Here is a 7,365-nt window from a genome sequence, read left to right as displayed (position 1 = left end):
GGGGGGCCTCAAGGAGCACACCTTTGACCTTTGCTAAAACAGATTTACAGCCTGAGGGCAATCTCACTCAACATCAGCCTGCTCAGTCTCACTCCTCTACTCACTTCTGCAATGGCAGAGAATGAGGACTTCACTAGAAGTTCCAGCACAATATCCATCACCGGAGGCATTCAAGCGTGCATCTCCTGAGAGGCTAGAGCTGATCGAGGTCACAAAACAATACTGCACTTGTTCCTTTTGGTGTATCCCTCCTACTTATAGGGATGTCAATTTGCATAGGTCTTTATAGCATTTACTGGCTCAATAATACAGGATATGATTGTTACCCACAAGTACCACCTTCTGTCTCAGAGATTAAACTGAGTATGACACTGCCAATTCAAAGGGTTAAGAAAACCTCAGGGCTTTAAAGAGAAAGTATTTCAAAGACCTCCATCCTTCCTCATCAAAGAGAGACAGGGAAACTGCCCACATGCACAGGTCACAATTGCTACAGACTATAAACAACTAGCAACTGAGACAACCACCCCATTAAAGCTATTTAAAACTAAGGCATCTATCCAGAACCTAGGTCACCATCAAGCACTCACAAGCTAAGCAAAGGTTCTTGCTCAAAATATACTCCCTACAAGTGTGGAGAGGAAGGAAAGCTGAATCTGAACAAAATGAAATTCAAGAATGTGAAGTGACAGATCCCCCCAGCTGAGAATAAATCAGCAGAAATACTCCAGCAAAAACCAACCAAACAAATAAACAAAACAACTCCCCCAAAAGCCCCACACACACCCCAAAGGGAACACCAGCTCCTTAGCAATGAATACCATCTAAAATGAAAATACTAAGAAGACAAAGAATTGCAAGTATGAATGTAAGGAAGTTCAATTAAATCCAAGAGAAAATAGAAAACCAACCAAGGAAATCTGAAAAACAATTCAGGAAATGAATAAAAAATTCACAAAAGAAACTGATGTAATAAAAAAAAGAATTTTGAGAAATAAAAAATTCATTTAGGGCAATATACAACACAGAAGTTTTTTTTTTTTTTTTTTTTTTTGAGACAGAGCCTCAAGCTGTCCCCCTGGGCAGAATGCTATGGCATCACAGCTCACAGCAAACTCCAACGCCTGGGCTCAAGTGAGTCTCCTGCCTCCACCTCCCAAGTAGCTGGGACCACAGGCCCCTGCCACAACGCCTGGCTATTTTTTGGTTGCAGCATCATTGTTGCTTGGTGGGCCCAGGCTGGATTCGAACCCACTACCTTAGGTGTATGTGGCTGGCACCTTAGCCACTTGAGCCACAGGCACTGAGCCCAACACAGAAGTTTTAAGAGTATACTAGACCAGGTAGAAGAAAGAACGTCAGAGCATGAAATAACTCTTTTGAATTAAATCTGTTGGTCAAAAATAAAGGAGAATTGAGAAGAATTTCAGAATAATGGGTTTTCTTTTTAAAAATTATTTGTTATTTTTTTATTTCTCAAAACCAAGCTTAAGTCAAAATTTCACCCAATTCCTGGCCAGCAACAGAGTTACTGCTACTTGGCCTTATATCTGCTAGTTGGCCCCCAGTCCCCAAGGATGACCAGACTCTGGGAGGCCCCTGAGAGAGGACAGAGAGGTTAATTAGTGCTCCTCCCATGTGGGCACAGGGAAGTCTTTCTATGTATGGTCCCCCCAAGCCTCCATCCAGCCTTCAACCTGCTTAACCCATTCCTCTAAAATTTTACATTCTTTTAATTTTCTTGGTGAGGATGAGAGAGTGACATTAGCTAACAGAGAAAACAGAGGCTGGGATGGGACCTCTTGCTGAGAGACTCTGACCCCTACATCTTTACCTGGTGCTGAAAGCAAGCCAGTACTGAAGTAAGAACTCCATGTCCATGGTAACCCCAAACAGAATCCTGGTGTGGTCTTTAGATTCTTGTAGAGTGGGGAATGGAATGAACTTGGTCTAAGTAACAGAAGCCAAGTAGTGCTTCCTCTGAATAGGCCTGGATTGAAACCAAATAGAAAATAGGACTGGCTTCCACCAAGAAGTGAAGCAGTGTTTGTGGTCCCCCGTGCCAGGGTCCCACCCCAGTGGCAGAGTCCGTTAAGACCTGTGGATTTAGCGGTGATAAAGTGAAGAAATATAAACTTAGAAATGATAAGAAAGAAAGAGACAAGACACACAGAATTTTCAAAGGTGGGAACATAGGGGATCACTGCCCACTTGTGGGATTCTGACAGTGGCCCCGAGTGTCAGTTCCATTCAGCTTTTATTGAAGCTGTTTGCTCATTATCCCAGAGGATAAGCTGAGGAAGGGAACAAAAACACCAGCAGTTTCTCTGAGTGAGCGTATCAGCTATTATTTCTATCATTAACTTTAAGGATCTAAGCAGCCTTGAGAAATCTGGAACCTGAGCCTTGTGTGTGAGCAGTCTCCTGTCTATGGCCACAAACACAGATTCTTAGAGGGGTGTTAATCCCACTATTTCACTGTGAAGTAAAATGCTACTGGCATCAATCTCCTCTGAAGAATCAGTGGGACAGAGGAATTTTCCTTTCTTACCACCACAAAGGGTCTTCCTCTGCTATAAGGGATATGAGCCCTCCTACCCATATTTCAGGGCTTGAGCTGTTACTTGTATCTCTGCCCCAGCCAAATACAAATGTCCACAATGGGTATTTGCTTTGACTGTGTACTGGGCAGGAAACGGCCTAGTTAATGTATCTTGCCAGACCTTGCCACAGCATCTTCTGTGGCCATTATTTTCTTCAGAGTTCTTATAGACCCAGCAGGGATGTGGTTTGTAAGCTGTATTCCCAATAGGCCAGAGTCCTAGGAAAAGCAGGAAACTTGTTCAGCTAAGAAATTTAGCAGCAGCTGGTTTAAAGGTAAACTAGCTGACTTTCCTTTGTTCTGACTCACTCAGCTTACTTTTTAATATTTCCCTTTTTCTAGGGGTGTTTTCTCTTGCCAAAAATGGGGTGTTTAGTTCCCATTCTGCCTGGAGCCATTTCAATACAGAAAAAAAACTCGAAGCAATCCATTTTTTAGCCACATGCACGCAAAAATAGGATCAGGTTTTTCAACTTTTATCCAAAATTAACATTGTTTATTAGGCCCAATCTGTACCAACTTTAAAAGATTTCATTTAAGAGATCACTATTAATCCTCAGTTTTTTTGCATTTTTAAATGCAGATAAAATGTTTAACTTTTTACTATGAATTCCATATCAATTGTTATTTTAATGAAAATTTAGTAGAAAATATCTGCACTTCCAAGAGAAATATCTACTACACTTTTTCTAATAGATGTCTCCAGCAGAAATGCAAGTAAGTACTGCTAATAAGCATCCATTTTTAAAATTGAAAAGTACTAAACCTAATTAGGGTCAAATAGCTACATTGACTGAGTTCTAAATATGTGAAACTTGTCACTGTCACTTGATAGACTTTTTTTTTTTTTTTGCAGTTTTTGGCCGGGGCTGAGTTTGAACTCATTACCTCTGGTATGTGGGGCCAGCACCCTACTCCTTCAGCCACAGGTGCCACCTGGGATAGAGTTTTAAAAGAAATAAAAATGTAAATTTCTACAGGGAAGATGACATACCAACCACATTTATCAAAGAAATTCTTGTGTCTTTTTTCTATATGAATTAACAACCACCATGAGGTGCAGTTAATCATTTATTTCTCTGAATATGATTTCATTATCTTTCATATTTTGTTGGGCCAGAATTTGCTTTGAAGATTTATGAAAATACATAGAGGAAATCCATTAGAATTCTTGTAGATTTACAGTGTGGCCAGTCACAAATACATGAGCCTATGTATTGTTGCCTTTGTAACCTCTTCAAGTTGATCACCAGTGTTCAATTTTATTTTGATGGTATGCATCAAAGGAGGGAAATATTGTTGATACAGTGAAGGATCTGAAGTACAAAAAATAAAATGGAAATATAAACATGTGATGAGTTAGTTGTTCATATGATTAAAAATGAATACTTTCTTTATGAGGAGAAGAAAAAAGCAGCTCTATGTGTTTCTGTTAGTTAAAGATAACTAACCAAAACAGAATTTAGTTGGCAACTTGAAGTTGCTGATGTTTCTTGGAGAAAGTTTGGAGTCTCAGGTTCATACAGTGTTCCCTCCCACCACTCTGACATGTATATAAACCCTGAGCTCTCCAAAGCCCACTGCCATTTCTCTTCCTGGACTAACTACAACGGAGAGACTGATGATGATTCCTTTCTTACCCGTATTTTCTCTACTCTTGCTGTTTGCTGTTAACCCTGCAAAAGCCAATGGTCATTATGACAAGATCTTGGCTCACAACCACATCAGGGTCAGGAACAGGGGTAAGCAAGTGCTTTGATTTTATAAACATGTTTTTTCCTTACCTTATTATATGTACAGGTAAATGTGAAGTTCCTCATAGACACCTCAGCGTTCCTCCAACCCCAATGTATTAAAGAATAGTAAAGAGGAAAGTGTGGGTATTTTGTGTGTTACACATGCATTTTAAACTTTAAGAATTACTGTGAAAATAACCGGTATAATTGCTTTTTATGAAACATTATATAATTTTAATTCTAAAGAATTAGCATGGCTCAGCACCTGTCATTTAGTGGCTAGGGTGCCAGCCACATACATCAGAGAAGATGGGTTCGAACCCAGCCTGTGCCTGCTAAACAACAATAAACAACAGCAACAAAAAAATAGCCGAGTGTTGTGGCAGGTGCCTGTAGTCACAGCTACTTAGGAGGCTGAGGCAAGAGAATCACTTAAGTCCAAGAGTTTGAGGTTGCTGTGAGCTGTGATGCCATAGTCCTCTACAGAGGGTGACATAAAATAAAATAAAAGAATTAGCAGGGAATTTCTTTTTGATTCCATTTATTTGGGGTTTTATTTCCTTCCAAAAATCTGGAGTAGGATTTTCAAAATTAAAGAATCTATTGTTAGAAGCCATCATTATGAAAACCACTTTTAAATGTCTCACATGGTGTCAGAGGAAATTTCATTTAAATTATGTATGCTGGATAATGTAACTCTGAATTCTTTGAAGAATTAAGTTACTTTTAAATTCTGTATTCTGTAAAATTTGCAACAACAATTTATATTTCACAGAACAAATGCAACTACAATTTAGCTTTTAAAAAAATTATCAGACATAATCTAGTAATTAACCAATCATTTATAATTTTTTGAAGTCAATCTTGGTATTTCTATGCTTCAGAGGGATTTTTATAATGTTCAAAAGCTTCCTTGCCTTCGAGTGAAATAAGACTTCTATCTCTTTAAGAGAAAAAACCAAAACAAAACACTTACAACTGTGACAGAGGATGTTCTAATCTATTAGTTCTATCAAAAAGATAAACCATATTGTGCAACTATATTGCTTAAAAAGTTCATTTTAATGTTGATTTACTTCTGTGATTTCTTGTTCTGAAAAATTACACAATATTGTGTCTTTCTGGATGGTAAATCTTTCCTCTCTTGCTCTCTGATCTCTCATTGCTCCAGAGAGCCTGGTAGCAATGGCCATCCTACAAGTGAGGGTATGTCTGCTTTAAAAACGACCAGTGGATTATCTACTCTTATAAGTAATAGATAACACAGAAACAAAATTATGTTAACTCACAGTGATTTAAGCTTGACAGGTTTTACACACATTTCTAAAAATTTTATCTATTTCCTATAGGTCTTCCAGTTTGTATGCATAGATGTTTTCAAAGTAGTCTTGGATAATGTTTTATATGCCTGAGGTATCAGTTGTAATGCCTCCTGTTTCATTTCTAAGATTACCTAAATCCTTTCTCTTCCTGGGTAATAACTATGGTCTATCGATAGGTCTTTGATTTTGTTTATCTTTTCAAATACCAACTTGCCATTTCATTGATATTCTGCATTTTTCAATTTCAATTTTGCTTTGTTCTGCTCTGACTTTTATTATTTCTTTCTGTCTTCTAGCTTTGAATGTGGTTTGTTCTTCTTTTTCTGGTTCTGATTGATCTTTTTGGTGTAGGCATTTAGTGCTATGAACTTCCCTCTTAGAACCATTTTTCTGTACCCCAGATATTTTTGTAGTGTATGTCACTCCTATCATTTGATTAAAAAACTTTTGATATTCATCTTTAACATTGACCCAGGGATTGTTCACCAGAAGGTTGTTTAGTTTCCACCCGTTTGTGTAGTTTTGAATGTTCCTCTTGGAATGTATTTCTAATTTTATTACACTGTGGTGTAAGAAGATGTGTAGTACGATTTAGATTTTTTAACATTTGCTGAGACTAACATCTGATCTATCTTGGAATACGTCTGATGTCCTTTCCTTGTTGTTGCTTCCTCCTTGGGATTCATCCTCCTTCAGATAAGGCTTAGTGGACTTGGACTTTGCATAGAAGTTGCTCAAATCAGGAACAATTTCCTTTATCACATACTTATGTGGAAGAGGGTAGATTTTTGAGACTTTATTGAAGTTGGTGTCAAGTCATCGCGTGTAAGCTACAGTGTTACACGTACAGCTACAGTGTTCATTGCTGTTCATTGCACAAGAACCACAGATACCTTCTCTGCATGATCTTCCAAAGATCAAGGTCGCATCAATTTCATTCTTAATCTTGATTAAAGCCTTCAGAACCGTAGGGCCACACTTAGATCAATTTCATAAGCCTGCATACGAGGTTTATTTCCAGCCTTATCTGCTTCCCATCCATAGATGGCAAATTTCTTGATCCAGGCGGCTGTGGCTGCCACTGTGCGGACCCCTCAACAAGCCAGAAAGCAGGATCCATCAAAAGCTGTGGCTGGGAAGCAGCGACAGAGAGCGCGGCCACTGCAGCTATCTTGTCTCCTGACGTCAGCCCCACCCTTTTGGGTTCTATATTTTTATCCATTCTGCCAATGGCTATCTATTAATTGCAGCATCTATACCATTGACAACCAATGTTAATATTGATATGTGACATACTGTACCATTCATCATGTTAATTACTGCCTCGTTGCTTTGTTTTCTCCCTTGCGTGACTGTTAGCTGTGCTGTTACTTTGGGTAGTTTTAGTGGGGGGGGGGGAGGGCATCAGTTGCCGTGCTCGATGAATAGAGGACTTCTAAGGATTTCTTGTAGGGTAAATCTGGTGGTGACAAATCCCTTAGTGTTTCCTTGTCTGGGAAAGACTTGATTTCTTCTTCAGTTATGATGCTTAGTTTTTGCAGGACACAAAATTTTTGGCTGACAATTATTCTGTTAAAGAAGACTGAAAATAGAACCCTGTTCCCTTCTGGCTTGTAGTATTTCTTCTAGGAAGTCTGCTATTATTCTGATGGGTTTTCCTTTTAAGCTACTTGATTCTTTCACCTCAAGGTTTTTTTTTTTTTTT

At 38.7% G+C, this 7,365-nt stretch overlaps 1 pseudogene; it reads right to left on the bottom strand.

The window, feature by feature from the left end:
* Nucleotides 1-6,260: 6,260 nt before the first annotated feature.
* Nucleotides 6,261-7,365, bottom strand: part of LOC100952329 — a 3,699-nt pseudogene continuing 2,594 nt past the window's right edge.

The sequence above is a fragment of the Otolemur garnettii genome, unplaced genomic scaffold (assembly GCF_000181295.1).
Source record: "Otolemur garnettii isolate 467f Iridium unplaced genomic scaffold, OtoGar3 scaffold00120, whole genome shotgun sequence".
NCBI classification, from domain to species: Eukaryota; Metazoa; Chordata; class Mammalia; order Primates; family Galagidae; genus Otolemur; species Otolemur garnettii.
The sequence above is the reverse complement of the archived record's forward strand: the minus strand, read 5'-3'. Positions and strand labels throughout refer to the sequence as shown.